This window comes from Benincasa hispida, chromosome 11 (assembly GCF_009727055.1).
Source record: "Benincasa hispida cultivar B227 chromosome 11, ASM972705v1, whole genome shotgun sequence".
NCBI classification, from domain to species: Eukaryota; Viridiplantae; Streptophyta; class Magnoliopsida; order Cucurbitales; family Cucurbitaceae; genus Benincasa; species Benincasa hispida.
Genome location: NC_052359.1, coordinates 27882929 through 27899628, shown reverse-complemented (window position 1 = coordinate 27899628; position 16700 = coordinate 27882929). Strand labels below are relative to the sequence as shown.

The following is a 16700-nucleotide window of genomic DNA, read 5'->3' as shown; positions in this document are numbered from 1 at the left end:
GTGATCAGGCCCCTGCGTTGGAAGGATGACATTCGTCTCTAACCATTTAGCAGAACAAATCTTTGGAATTTGAACCTTAACAACCACTATTTTTCGTTTCAGAATGTTTTATGGTTTTAACTATCACGTAGACGATGACGAGGCTGCGAAACCTGATCGTCTATTCGATCGTGTAGCGCGACGACAGGTAAACGATTTACCTTACGTTACTAAGCGATCGTTTAGTCAGTTATTGTTTAGTCAGTTATTAAGCGATGAATCTTGCTAACCTAAACAATCATCCGGTGTGCGCGCGCATTAAACGATATACGAGCATCTCATTGCCTACACGATGCATGCAACCAAGTAAATGATTTACCTTGCAATGCTAAGCGATCGTTTAGTCAGTTACTAAGTGATGAAGCTTGCTGACCGAAACGATCATCTAGCGCCCGCGTTAAGTGATCTACGAGCATCTCATCATCTACACGACGCGATACTCAACGATCGCATACTCGATCGTCAAAACGATAAGATCAACTCTTGATCGCATACCCAATAGTTTAATCGACGTTCAACAGCGATCGCGTACTCCTTCATCTTTACGATGTGATCAACAGCGATCGCGTAACACATCTTCTGCATGATGCGATCAACCCTAGATCGCTTCCTTCTTCGAAGAACTGCAACGCTTGCCCAGAACTTCGACGAACGACTCAAAACTTCAAACAAACTTTGAATACAGACTCGATAACGATTATTAATGCCCAAAACCGCAGGGGCCTTTACAAACAATCACAAATGTAAAAGGATCTAAATCAAACCGAGGCTAATCATCTCGAAAACATCCATTAATCCGTACATCCACAGCAAAATTTAACCATTAAATCAGTGTAGAAATGCACCCACCATGAATGTAAATCTCATTTCATTGCAACAGATGAAATTGGAATATCATAACCTGGCTCTGATACCAATTGAAGGATCTCTTACTGAAGAGTTCCATGAGCACGTTCGGATCGCTTCGATCTTACAGTAACCAAAATACCACAATATACATTCAACATATAGTTATGCAAACAAACACTAATTATTGGCATTCTATAAACAAGATAATAACAAGAGAATGAGTGTCATACCAGTTCAAGACGTTCTTCAAACTTTGGCACTCCAAGCAGCGGAAAACCTCCATGCGATCTACCAACTCCCAATGGAAGCGTCGACTACAGCAGCACGAACAATCGCGAACACGAACACTGTGGGGATGAAACCACCAGTAAAGAGCCACGGGTATTCTCGGAGTGAGAACCCAAAGCATGGTCTTTGGTGAATTTGTAGAGGAAGGAAGAAACACAAATCGTGTAGGCGATAAGTAAGTGGGAGGGAAAAAGACGCTATCGCATAGCAGACTGCTTATCATTTAGGAGAAGCTACACGATCATGTAGGATTTACTGAACGATCATTTAGCAAAATCGACACGTTATACGATCGTTTAGAGAAGATATGCGATCGTGTAGGTGATAGTGTGCGATCGTTTAGGTGCGAGGTGGACGATCTTTTAGGCGCGAAGCAACTATCATATAGGCTCTCGAAAAAACCTAAATGATCGTTTTCTTTTCTCCAACGCGCGCTTGCGAATTTTTTTTGGGCAATTGAACAAAATGAAAACTATTTTCATTTTAATTCATCGGTTACAATAACTGACGCTGCCCATTAACACACGTCCGAATGTGAAATTTGGATTAATTATCATATAATTAAGCAACTAATTAACTAATAAATATAATCATATTATGTTTTTATCCTATAGTATGATATCACATATCTACTATATTATTTTCTCCTCTACTTGATATAAATAATATTTATATCTAGTTTCCTCCAAAATAATGTATCTCATACATTTAGCCAATTATATCATATATAATTAACCAGTCCAATTATATCATATATAATCAAACTTCCTCTTGTCAATTTGAACATTTCAAATTAACCCAAATACTGGTTCTCGACTTTATCCAAGCTACCCAAGGGACTTAATGGACCTGTGGCTCGAAGCTCCAACGGTTCGTGTATAGCTGACTAAACTCTTTAGCCACGAGATCCACCATCCGTTAACTATCAGGTATTCCACTAAAGATCAACAGCTGAACTCTTCTTACCACAGACATATTTCTGTGTCCATCGGATATAACCAATCATGAGTATGATGACCCTTCACGAATGTTCGTAAGTACAACTGGGCCAAATTACCGTTTTGCCCTTATAGTTACATCTCACTCCTTAAGTACCACCGATTCCTCTAATGACCAATACAACATAGTCCAACTATGTGTGAACACCTATGCAGCCAAGAGATGGTGTATGGCGCCACATCGTTCAAACCCCAGAATTAGCTCTTAAGGGAGCAATCTATCTACTTACCCCTACCTCGGGGAAGGAGTGAATTCCATCTTGTATAGCTGAGTTCCCAGCTCCCAAATCAGACGAATCCCCAAAATGGTAGGTTTGAATCGGCGACCTGGCCACTCGCACCCATACAAATCAAAGGACCGCCCTCAATGGCAGGAGATCCCAACTCACTCAGGATTGAGATCATGTTACCTATGGTCATCTTAGTGAAGTAAAGTCTCTGTCATGAACGGTGTTATATAACGAGACGTTAACAATTCGTGGTAAGGTTTTATACAAACTCTTTGTATAGGACGCAACACGAATGATCAAGATCAGATCATCTGTGAAAAGTCACAACACTTGTGACCATTCCACAAAACGGGCCACATTCGTAGCATTACCAAGATAAGATTTCCCTCCTATATCCATATACTACAGACCATTTTGGTTATCACTCAAGACATGATCCACTTATATGTCACCACATACATGCTTGAGTCACATAAGATAACCATAGATTTTATGTTTATTGGTTTGTGGTAAAGCAAATGAAACAAGTAACTGAGCAAAAATATAAGATGTGAAGTAAATACCATATATTAACAACACAAGCATTTGTACAAACTGTTTACAAACTACAAGACTTGAGACTTTAGGGCATCAACCCCAACACCCTATACGATTTAGTTCAACCCCGAGAAAATGCTAGAATTAGATTACCTCTTGATCGAAGATCTAGAAGCAAAAATGAGAAATCTTGTTCTAGATTGAGTCACTCCACAATCAACTTGATCAAGCTTAGATTGAATAGCTCATATGCATTCTATCAGGAGAAATGCAAAATTCTAAAGGAAAAGTCTCAAATATGAGATCTCAAATTTCTTTCATAAAATTTTGATTCCATTACAAATGAAAGATAGAAGGCTTTATATAGCTTTGTAGAGATTCTAATCTATTTAATACAAATAAACAAAAACCAAAATAAAGCATTAAGTTCTTTATCAACCTTCATCTTCCAACCACATTCCTTTAATATAACTCCATTAATAGCAGCCTCCATCTTCCAACCACTATCCTTTTATGTGACTCTATTAATTGAAACCTCCATCTTCCAACCACTATCTTTAATGCATCTCCATAATGATCAAGACTTAAATTTAACACTTAAAATCTAGAAATTAATTAAAGACAACAAATAACTCTAAAATTAAAATGTTTAAAATTAATAAAAAAAAACAACCAAGTGCAACTCATCGATCCCGATCTATATCACTAATCAATCAAAGAAACTAATCATAATCCTAATAAACCAAGGAAACTAATCTTAATTATATTCAATCATGGAAACTAATCTCAATTCTAAACAATTAAAGATTTGACCATAATATTCTAATCCTACTACATCATACATGTATTAAATTTGCACTTAGGCTTAATATAGGAAAACTTGTAGTATATAGAGTACATTATTTTTCATCATTACAATTTTGTGACAACCAGTCACGTTCTAGCAGTATATGATGGCAATCTTTTTAGACTTCTTAGATAATGCGATGGAAGTCTTCATGGATGACTTCTCTATTTTCGGAAGCTCATACAATACTTGTTTGGTGAACTTGGAGGCAGTTTTAAAGTGGTATGAAGAAACCAATCTAGTTTTCAATTGGGAAAAATGCCACTTCATGGTGACTGAAGGTATAAATTTGGGAAACAAAGTATCCAAGGTTGGGATGGAAGTTGACCTGGCAAATATTGATGTGATTGTCGAGTTACCTGTGTCTGCAAATGTCATAGCATTGAGGAGTTTTTTTGGTCATGTTGATTTTTTTCAACAATTTATCTGAGGATTTCCCCAAATTTCTAGGCCTCTCAATCTTTGTTAGAAGAAAATTGACTGTATGAATTTGATGAGCAATGTTCCGAAACCTTTGAAATGTTGAAGTATGTGTTGACCTCTGCCCCTATTTTGGTTACACCAAACTGGACGCAACCATTTGACCTAATGTAATGCAAGTGATTATGTGGTGGAAGCAGTATTTGGTCAAAGAAAAGATAAGATAATGAATTCTATGCTAGTAAAACACTTAATGATTTACAGGAAAACTACACAACAACTGAAAAAGAGCTTTTCGTTGTAGTCATTGCAGTGGATAAGTTTCGTGCATACTTAGTGGGATCTAACGTGATCGTGCATACAGACCATTCTTCAATCAAATACTTAATGGCAACGAATGATGCAAATCCTCGTTTGACTCAGGGGATCCTACTATTACAAGAACTTGATATGGAAATAAAGGACCAAAAGGGATGAAGAATCAAGTAGCTGACCATCTGTCCCGTCTGGAAAATGAAGAGTTCCAGAAGAGTTCGCATGAGATCAAAAAGTGTTTTCCATATGAGAAGCTATTAAGGATTAAGGACAAAGAACCTTGGTATATCAATATTGTGAACTACTCGGTATGCAAACAATGGCTAGAAGAATATAATGCACAACAGAAGAAAAAATTATTTCTGTTGGGTTTTATGTCCTAAAAACTCGCAGTTTGTAAAATGATAAACATTTTCTATTATGAAATATTTTTTATTAATCTCATAAATTATATGAAAGTCTAAATCCAATAAATTAAGACCCATGACTATTGTAAGAGTACTTGAACTTTATGTGGAGACATAAGAGTGGATCGGGTTCGAGTAAATAGTCAAAATGATCTATGCTATATGAATGAGGTTGGGTACCTTATTCTGGTAACACCATTGGATGTGGCCTACTCTATAGTTGTTATAAAGAGTTGTAAAGTGCTACATACGATGTGATCCTAATTCGTACATGTTCTGACATGAGGAGTGGGGGTGTCCTATGCAATGAGTTTGCATAAAATCAGGACCAAGAAATAAGTCACTCTTACTTTATAACGTTGTTTACTATTTAAGACTGACTATTTCACCTAGATGACCTAGGTAACTCGATCTTAATCCTGAGCTAACTATGAACTCCTTTTTATTCGGGATTGCCGTTAGATTTGCATAGTTGAGGGTTGACTCAATAGCACCGGCTCAATAAGACCCCATTTCAGGGGTAAGACCGGATAGATAGCTGGGGACATAGGGTGCAAGACGGAGTTCACACCTACCCAATTTAGGGATAGGAAAAAGGTTGTTCTCTCAAGTACTGAATCCAGGTCTTGAACAAAGGGCCCCACCCTCTCACTGGGCTGAGAGAGTTTGGTTTAGTGATTAGATCACATACCAGTTGTTCATTAGAGGATCGGTAGGGACTTGAGGAATAAGACGTAATCTCGGGGGTAAAACAGATATTTGACCCAGCCGTTATTACGAATAACCTGTGAATGGTCGACTTGCTGATTATGGTTAAATCATGTGGACATAATATATCTACAGTGCGGTGAGTGCAACTATGGGCTTTAGTGGAGTGACCCATTAGTTAATGAATAGGGATTAATTTGGTCTAATGAGTTTAGCCAATTAATCTCAGATCGTTGGAGCCCTGATCTGTAGGTCCGCGAGGTCCCCCTACTAGCTCATAACGAACTAGCTTTAGAATAGCATGAATAAGTTAATTTGAAGCATTCAAATTAGAATTAATTAGTAATTATATAAGATATAATTATATGTTTAATTTTAGAATTAAATGGAATAGGAGAATTTATATATTTAAATATGATTTAAATATATAAAGATGGATATGTGTTAAAATTAATTTAATATTTGATATTAAATTAATTAAGTTTTATTTAATAATTAATTTATGAAAATAATTAAATTTTTCATTTTAAAATCAAATTTTGATTTTTTGAGATAAAATTGAAAAAGGAAAAGAAAAAAAAGCACTTAAATGGAAAATGAGGATTTTCCATTATCCATCTTTTGAAGTAGCTCACACAAGAAGCAATATCTTTGTCTTGTCTTCTCCAAGCATGAGCTGCAACTCATGCAACTCTTTTCTTTGCATGTTGATCTGCAATATAATGACAATATTGGAGTGAAAATCGGGCATGCAATCTATAGAGATTTTGAGAGAAAATTTGGTTTGAAGAAAGAGTTCTTCAGCTGATTTTCTGCAGCGAGCATTTCTCCTTCTACCTTTGATACAAGCTTGTTTTGAGTTCAACAACTCAATCTAGAGCACCAAGAGAATAGTGGAGAAGATATTGAGGTGGTCTACAACAAGATTTGGAGAAGATAGCAGCTGGTGAAGGAGCTTTAAAGAAGTTCTACAAGAGGTATGTCTTGAAACTCATTTTTTACTACAAAAGCATGCTTTATAGTTTGCCAAAATTAGTGAATTTGAGTGCTTAAATGATCCTTGTACTTTCGCTACTATTGATACAATCCTACAGTTTCTTGAGTGCAAGTTCTACTACTGGGATGAGCCTCACCTCTACAAGTTTGGACCTGATCACATTCTCCACTAGTGTGTACCTGAATCTAAAGTTCAATGATTTTATTCCAATGTCACGAATCTCCATATGAAGGTCCTTCGTCATCAATTTTGATCGGTGTCAACGCACTGGGAATATCTTTGCCAAGAATGAAATGCCCCTCACTATAATTTTAGGAGTTGAGCTATTTGATATATAGGGCATTAACTTCATGAGTCCATTCCTGTATTCTTGCGGTCACCAATACATTTTAGTAGTTGTTGATTATGTGTCTAAATGGGTTGAAGCTATTTCATGTGCCAAGAATGATGTGTTGATTGTCTCCAAGTTTCTGACCAAGCATATCTTCACTCGCTTCGATATTCCCAAAGCGCTAATTAGTGAATAAGGTATGCATTTAATCAATCGCATTATCACTAAACTTCTGATTAAATTTAATGTGAAGCACAGGGTAGCAACTACATACCACCTGTAGACAAATGGTCAAGCTGAGATCTCCAATAGAGAAATCAAAACGATTCTAAAAAAGGCCATCAACGTATCCCAAAAGAATTGGGCACAATGACTTGACGAGACATCATGGGCGTACAGAACTACATACAAAACACTTATTGGCATGTCCCCCTATGTGTTGATATATGGAAAGACGTGCTATCTTCCCCTTGAACTGGAGTATAAATCACATTGGGCTCTTAAAAAGCTCAATCTAAATTTCGAACTAGTGGGAGAAGGAAGATGCAATTGAATGAGTTTGCAAAATGGAGGTTGAACGCATATAAGAATACAAAAATTTATGGAGAAAAGACCAAACGTTGGCATCATGGCCACCTCAATAAAAAAGTATTGTTTCCTAGGTAGAAGGCTTTATTATTTAACTCAAGCTTGTGTTTGTTTTCAGGCAAGTTGAAGTCACGATGATCTAATCCTTTCATTATCAAGGAGATCTTCCCACATGGTGCCGTCGAACTAATAAATGAAGATGGATCGAACGTATTTAAAGTCAATGGCTAGAGGATAAAGCCTTACTATGGAGGTGAGGTTGATAAAGATAAAGCCTCCATTGACTATGCAAGCAGCTGTGAGAACTTGCACTAAAAGTTCCCAATGGCAACTTCACTCATAACTTTTGAGAGATGCTTTTTTTTTTTTACTTTGCATTATTTACATTCTGCACTTAGGAGTAGATTAAATAGAATGGGTGATGGCTGTATTTTGCTGAGGATGATGCTTGCATGCATTGAATAATGTTATGAACTGATGAATTGATTTGATCATGTGTCAGAACAACAAATTAAACACATGGAAAAGTAGTCATTGCATGTTAGGGATGTTTATGCTTGAGTGCGCGCATGGATCAATCAACGTCTATAAAAACTACATTTTTTAGTCTTGAGATATCTCCTCGAGCAAAAGAGCATTAGATTGAGTTATGATTGCTTCTCTCCACACGTATTCATCTTTTAAATCCAAAACCCTTTTCTTCTCTTCATCTTCTTCATTTTCTCGATCTTTCTCTAAATATTCTCTGTCTCGTTGGCGTTCAAAATTTCAACTCTCGATCTTCCAGTCAGTTATGTCTGATAGCTCAAACTTGTAGAACTTCAATGAAAGTTTCACCAACGATAGCGTTGTCTCATCATACCCAACTCAATACAATACTTCGAGTGATTCTTCTTTCTCCTCCATGTAGCAACCTATGAACCCTCCTCCAGTTTTCTAGTCTCCATGCATCCTTCAGCTCTTCCATCCACTCTGGTATGACCTTTCTCTTCCATTCCTCCTCTCCGCTTCCCTCCGTCTACTATCCCACGACCTCACCCGAACATCCGTTTGTTTTCCACTTCACCATCAGTCCACCTAAGAGCTCCTTCCCCAGCTCTCCATTCTTCTTCCTTCCGAGCCCAGCTTGAGCCATTCTTTATCCGACCCACAACCCTACCTCAATCTTCACCTTTGCAGCCAAAAAGACCACCTCCGCTGATCGAAATCAAGCCTGATTCTGACGATTTCCGTGAGTGCTTCAATCCCACCCCATTAGTCACTATCTTTTTGTCGGCCAGAGGAGAAGGGAAGCCAAGAATTCCTTCTCCCGAGGCCTCTCCTACTTCCTCTCCTTCACCCCTTTGTCGCCCCTCCCCCGATTCAAATCCTACACGTGTTGATCGAAGATGAATTCAAAGAGGAGCCAATGGTAGTCAACTTCGGCAACAATAGTGCCTCTGCGTTGGAGCTGAGATTGCCTGTCAAAACCACTCAGAACAAGCCAATGATGCTCAAAGTGAAATGGTGGGCATAAGTGAGGCTGCCTTGCCATGAGGAAAGAGATATTTTTGGCGATATCTTAAAAGCTATCTATCGTGAGAAGAGAGCCAAAATTGGCTTTGTTGAAGAATGAGAAGTAAATTAGGTTCTACCAATGGCTGATGAGCTCAAGGAGGTTCAGCACATGGAAACCCAAAAGATAGCTATCGAGGATTACTCGCAACTGGGGGAGGAGGTCACTTCTACATGTGAGCCGAAAGAAGTAAAAGCTCAGATCCTAAGAGAGCTACCAATGCTTTTTTAATAGAGCTTATTCGATGTACGAAATGGAGGGGAACAACCTACCCAATCCAACAAGTCGTTGCATGGGCTTGTCCTTGTAGGTGGTAGCCTTAAAGAAATGCCCTCAAGCAGTCAGCAATCAGCAAATTCCAATGGTGGGCCCATTGGACTAGTTGTTAAGGAAGTAGAGCAGAAGAGGAAATTCCAGGAGGTCGATGCAAAAGAAGTGTGCTGATAACTGAAGAAAATGAGGTTCTTCAAGTCAAAAAATTTTGTTGAGCTTCGACCGATTGAGGTGCCCGTGCAAGAGGAGGAGGCAAGCATCCATGCTAAGCACAGCAAGGAGCCTTCAGCCAGTCCTAAGTCTGAAGCGCAAGGTGAGCATATGGATGATGATGACGGTCCGATTATCCACCACAGGCAAGAAATGGAGGAAGCACCCATCAAAAATCAAAATCGAGACCAGCGCTTGCATGAGGAGTTGGAGGATGAGTTAAGGAAACTCGATGAAGAAGCAGTTGAGCCTACTCTAGAGAAAAAGAAAAAGAAGAAGCAAGAGGAGAGAAAGGTTGTGGAGCCTAAGCAGAAGAAAAAGGAAAAAAAAAAAAAGAAGAAAGAAAGAAAAGAATGGCAATGAGAAACAGTCCGCTGAGGCTAAGCTAACGCAAGACCCATCTGGGGGTCGACGTAAGCAGTTCGGTGATTTGTTGGTGAAAAAAGACTGCTTCCCTGAACTTGCGCCCATTCCACAGTTCATCCTGGACATCATAGATCATCTCGGATGGAAAATTTTTGTGCCAACCTAACAATGGTGCAGCCCACAGTTGTCAGAGCTTTCTACCAAGGAGCCTTTGATGATGAGGAAGATGTCGTCCAAGTCCGAGGCCACTACGTCTTATTCAAAGCGAGGAAAATCAACGTGATGCTTCAGTTGAGGGATGATCATGAAGCAAAGGGTAACCAAATCATTGCACACTCAACTTTTGAACAGATGGCCGATGAAGTGAGAGTCTTTTCTAAGCTTAGAACTACGTAGGATGTCTCGAGCACTAGAATCAGAATCTTCCTTGAACGTGCATTCACCCTAAAGGCCAACTTGTGGGTATACTTCATGAAGCATCGAGCAATATCCATGATGCATGATAAGACTATTTCCAGAGGGAGGGTCATGGCCGCTTATTGCATCACGAAGAGAATTCCTTTGGACATGAGACTTATCATTGTAGTACAAAACAGAACTGTACCAGATAAGCCCAGAGGTCAACTGTTATTTCCTTGGATGATTGGTGGATTGTGCCTCAATGCTGAAATTTTCTTAGAAGATAAGCCTATTGTTGAGGTCAATGGGTTAATTAACAAGTTGCTACATCGATTGTTGAAAAAATCTGTGGCCGCAACTGTGCAAACCCAAACCTTTGTCCAAACCCAAGCCTCTGCGCACTAACAAAAGCATCCAAGAAGGAGAGGGGGAAGACATTTATGGAAGGAATCGAATTCCTTAGCGGAAGGGCATAAAGTGTGTTCTTCCGAAATTCATTTTGAAAATACTTGAAACAAATAGAACAAGGATTAACATATTAATATAAGCATGTTTTAACAAGGGAAGAAAAAATGACTAACCCTTGAAGACAATTTTCAATACTTTCCTCTCTATCGCACGAACACTTCATACAATGAACATCTCTCTCGAACTGTGATGCTTCTTCCAAGAACACGAACAATCGTCAAAACACCACCACCGAGCCTTACTTGCTATTCTCAGAACAAAGAATGGGATGGTGGCATCCTTTCTAGTCTTGGAAATAAAAAAGAATAGTACAGAGAGATTCCAGAGAAAAATCGTTCTGTCTATTTTTTTTCTTCAGAATGAGAAAGAGTTTGTCAAGAGGAAAGTGAGAGGGATAACTCCCTTCACATTTACAACTATTCTCCTGCAACTACAAGGGAGTTATAAAATTTTATTTAATTAACAAATAATTAAAATTAAATTCTAAATTTAATTTTAATTAAATAAATATTATCAATTATCTAATTAATAATAAATATAATAATTAATTAATTATAATATTAATTAAATATCTCATATTTAATTAAACATGCATTTAAATAATATTCAAATGCATAACTCTCTCATACCATATAGGTTTAATATGAATCTTATTCATATTAATTTAATATTTGAATCTTAGTCAAATATATATATCTCATGTAACCTATAGTTTTAATATGAATCTTATTCATATTAATTATAACCTATAGTAATTATACAAATCTCATTCATACAACTAATATTAGAATCTCAATTAGATATATTATTCTCATCTAATAAAGTATATTTTTTTTAATCTCATTCAAAATTAACTTTATATTATAATATATCTATATAAATTGTATTCTTTTTAATCTTATTCAAATAGTTATCTTTCTCATATATAGTATTAATTATATATATGATTTATAATTAACTATATATTATAATGTATCAATATACATTATACTTTATATTAATCACAATAATATAAATTATACCTTTATTTTTCTTAAATAATTTGAACAATTTAAATTATTTCAAAACTATTTATTCTTTTTTTTATCCTTAGTGATCTAGTAAGAGGACCTAATAGACCTACAGATTAGAAGCTCCAATGACATGAGATTAATTAATTAAACTCTTTAATTAAATTAATCAATGTTCATTAACTGCAGATCACTCCACTAAAGATCCATAATTGCACTATTCGCACTGTAGATATATTTCTGTGTCCATGGATATAACCAATCAATAGTAAGTCGACCTTCACGAATCACTCGTAATTACAACTGGATCAGATGACTATGTTACCCCTGTAATTACATACTCTTTAAATCCCACTGATCCTCAAATGAACAATCAATTTATGGTCCTACCATAAATAAAACCCTCTCGAGCCAGTGAGAGGGGGGAGGCTCTATTGTTCAAGACTCGGAGTTAGCACTTAAAGGAGCAATTCATTTACTTATCTTAAAGATGAAAATGAGTGAATTTCATCTTGTATAGCTATGTACCCAGTTCTCTACTCGGACAAATTCCTAAAATGGTAGGCTTATTAAGTCGATGAATTTGGCCACTCTCACCCATATAGATCAAAAGACTGCCCTCATAAACAGAAGTTTATAACTCACTCAGGATTAAGGTCGTACCTATGGTCATCTATGAAATGTTAATCTCTTCAATTAATAGTGATATAAAGAGATATTAGTCATTTTGCGGTTTGATCTTATACAAACTCTTTGTATAGATGATAGCTCTAAACAAGAGCTATATTTATATCCCTAATTCTATCTATTTTCTATAATTCATATGCTTTAAATGTTCATTTTATAGGTAATTTCAGCCCAAAAGGTCAAAGGAGTCACTTAGAATAAAACGAGTCAAAAAGGAGTCAAAATGGAGCTTGGAACCAACAAAATTGAAGAAGACACAATTACAAGTTTGCCATTAAAAGGCATCGTAGCTAAGCTATTAGCAACGTAAGGCTACGCTACAAGGTAGAAACAAAGGCATAAGGCAACACAAGCAGCGTAGCAACCCTTGCTTCACCCTGGCGTGCTACGCTTGAAGGCAGTAGTAGTGGATATAGGGAAGCGTAATGACGCTACCCTTAGTGTTACCAAAATAAGGCACCCAATCTTATTCATATATTATAGACCATTTTGACTATTTACTTAAACCTGATCCACTTTTATGTCTCCACATAAAGTTCAAGTACTCATATAATAGTCATGGATCTTTTAGTTTATTGGATTTATTTCTAAAACGAAATAAGCAATTTATATATTCAATACAACTTTATTGAATTAAACTTCAATAACAACTTTATTGAATTACAGAATGAGTTTGTTATTTACAAACCAAGAGTTTTAGGACATAAAACCCAACATTATATGACAATGTAGACTTCAAGCAAGCCTTTGTAAAGGTTGAGTTATCTCATAACTCTCCCACTATGATGAAAACTTATCTGGTTGACAATTAGAAATTGACTTTCAAATGAAAATAAATGGTTAATAATACTTGTTAACTATTAAGTGGTTCTACTTGGAACTAGTTCATCAATGCAACTTAACCTTTTACAGGTTCAAAACCTTTCATTTGATATTCCTAATAAAATCAGTATTTGTCACACAAATACATTCTTTTATTTTTAGAGTGTACAGAATGTCATTTTATAAACTTCTCAAGGACTACCTAATTTAGGTGTACTTTTGAACATTTATTTTGCCACGGGTTTGTTTTGACACAAGTGCCTCAACTTACCCAAATACTGAAATGTCGTAGACTAGTTTTCAACAGTTTCATAATCCAAAATTGTTTCTCAAATATCTTTGGAGGAAATAATGTTCAAATTTGCAATCTCTATTGTATGTCCTTAGTGAGTCTAGCATTAGTGTAACTTTCATAAAATTAGGACTATGTTTAAAAAATTACTTAACATGTACTAAGTTTAAATAAGGCCACATTTCTCCTACCTCAACACAATTTGATTCAAATTGTACTTAATGCTCAAAGTTGAAATCTTATCTCATCTATATCAATTATCCATAGTACAATAAATTTGATGTATTAATCATCATGATCTTATTATAATGTCATAGTAGACTTGTCTAAATGATTTTCGCTTTAGTCTAAGTTCTTTTGAACATTTCAAAGAAATAACTCTTCCAAACACTAGACCACCTGGGTAAAAAATCGTAAGCCCAGTGGATTCTTTGGCTAGATAGCCTTTGAAGGAACCATTGAACGTCCTTGAGATGAACAATGGGATCGGACTCAAACCCAAATTTTACAACAATAAACAAAATTATGCATTTATGAAGGAAAAAATTTAGCATGCTTAAGAAAAATAAGAAGAGAATAGGGAAGAGCAGTTCGTGTTTCCACTTCTCCAAAAATCACGAATTTGAATAAACATAATTTTTCAAATGGCCACTACCAAAATGGTTTCCTCTATATTCTCTTGGATGAGAATCCAAAAGTTGTGGGGCTCTGGCTATTTTGGATGAAGGAGATTGAGAGATTAAGAGAAGAGAAGATTGGTGATTCGAAGAGATAGTAAGAATTACAGAACCTTTCTGTAAAACCACTCAGATGAAGAAAATCAAAACAATCTATTCAACCCCTCTTTCCACTAACATAATGGAGAGAAAGAAGGGGAGGGAGTTACAACTCTCACCATAATTATTTTCAAATAAATTAAATTTATTTATTTATTTATTTATTTTTAATAAAATATTTAATATATATTTATATAATAACTAACTTATTTATAATTATATATATAATATATATATTATATATATATATTATATATATAAGCTATATGTTATATCAAATATAGCTTATAACCTATAATTTCTATATTGTATCAAATACAATATAACCTATAGTTTCTATTCTTTCATCAATGGCATTTAATATAAATCTCATTTATATTAAATTTAATTATATGAATTCAATTTCATATAATTAATATTTGAATTATATTCAAATATTTATTTCCTTACAAATATACTTTATATTATAATGTATCAAATACATTATAGTAATTATATCATATATGATTAAAATTAAATTAATTATATCATATATAATTAATTCCCTCAATTAGTTTGAACAATTCAATTTAATACAAAAACAGATTCTCATTTATTCCCGTTGAGCTACCAAAGGGACCTCATGGACCTGTAGCTTGAAGCTCCAATAGTACGTGGATAATTAATTAAACTCTTTAATTAAATTATTCATTATTCGTTAATTGTCGGGCACTCCGCTAAAGACTGACAACTGCACTCTTTGAACTACAGATATATTTTTGTGTCCATTGGATATAACCAGTCAACAATACGATGACCTTTCACAAATTGCTCGTAAGTACAACTGGGGCAAAATTACCATTTTGCCCCTATAGTTACATCTATCTCCTTAAGTACCACTGATTCCTCTAATGAACAATAAATCATAGTCCAACTATGATCAAATCCCTCTTAGGCCCGGAGAGGGTGTGGCGCTACATTGTTCAAGCCTCAAAATCAGCCTTTAAGGGAGCAATTTATCTACTTACCTCGACGTTGGGGAATGAGTGAATTCCTTCTTATGTAGTTGTATTCCCAACTCCCCAATCAGATGATTCCTCAAAATGGTAGGCTTATTGAGTCGGCAATCTTGCCACTCTCACCCATACAAATCAAAGGACCTCCTTCATAGGCAGGAGTTCACAACTTACTCAGGATTTAAATCGTGTTATCTATGGTTATCCTGGTGAAATGTAAGTCTCTATTATGAACAGCGTTATATAATGAGACTAAATATTTTGTGGTCCGGTCTTATACAAACTCCTTTGTATAGAATATTCCCACTCACATGTCTCCATCTGAATGATTAAGATTAGATCATTTGTAGCACTTTACAACAATTGTAACATCTACAAAGCAGGCCATACTCGTAGTGTCACCAGGATAAGGTATCCAGCCTTATCCATCTACTACAAACCATTTAGGTTATCACTTAAACATGATCCACTCGTATGTCTCTACGTACATGTTTAAGCTACAAGATAATCTTAGATCTTAGTTTATTGGTTTGTGATTAATGCAACTAAAAATGAAATAAAACATCATATATTTTATTAAATAAATAAGATGGTTGTAAATTACAATTACAAACTATAGAACCCTACGAGATTTAGGGCATCAACCACAACAATCTTCTACTTGACTTAAACATAGTGGGGTGTATAATATAAAAGTCAAACTGATATATAAACTACATAAACAATAAACTAGGGCAAAACATACCCAATACAAATCTCCTACTTGCCCTAGTCTTAATGTGGCATGTCCTATAGACCCATACACTGCAGTTGACCCTAAAATACTTTAACTATGAGGGCTTTGTAAATGGATCAACAACGTAGGGCTCTAAAGTTATCTGTGTGATGATCACGTCTCCTCGATGCACAAACTCTCGGATGAGATGATAATTTCGCTCTATGTGCTTCTCGCGTTTGTGACTCATAGGCACTTTGGAATTAGCCACATCACCACTATTATCACAATAAAGGGTGATGGGCTTTGACATGTCTGGAACCACTTCCAGATCAGTCAGGAATTTTTTGAGCTAAACAGCTTCCTTAGTAGCTTCACAAGCCGCTACATACTCAGCCTCCATGGTGGAGTTAGCAATGCATCCTTGCTTGGTGCTCCTCTAGACTACTGCCCCTTTGTTAAGAGTGAACACTGATCCTTATATGGATTTCCTAAAACCTTATCAGTCTAAAAAATAGAGTCCGTGTATCTTGTAAGAATCAAATCCTTAGAACCATACACGAACATGTAGTATTTCG

At 35.9% G+C, this 16700-nt stretch overlaps 1 pseudogene; it reads left to right on the top strand.

The window, feature by feature from the left end:
* Window positions 1-9565: 9565 nt before the first annotated feature.
* LOC120090646 overlaps window positions 9566-16700 on the top strand; it is a 36583-nt pseudogene continuing 29448 nt past the window's right edge.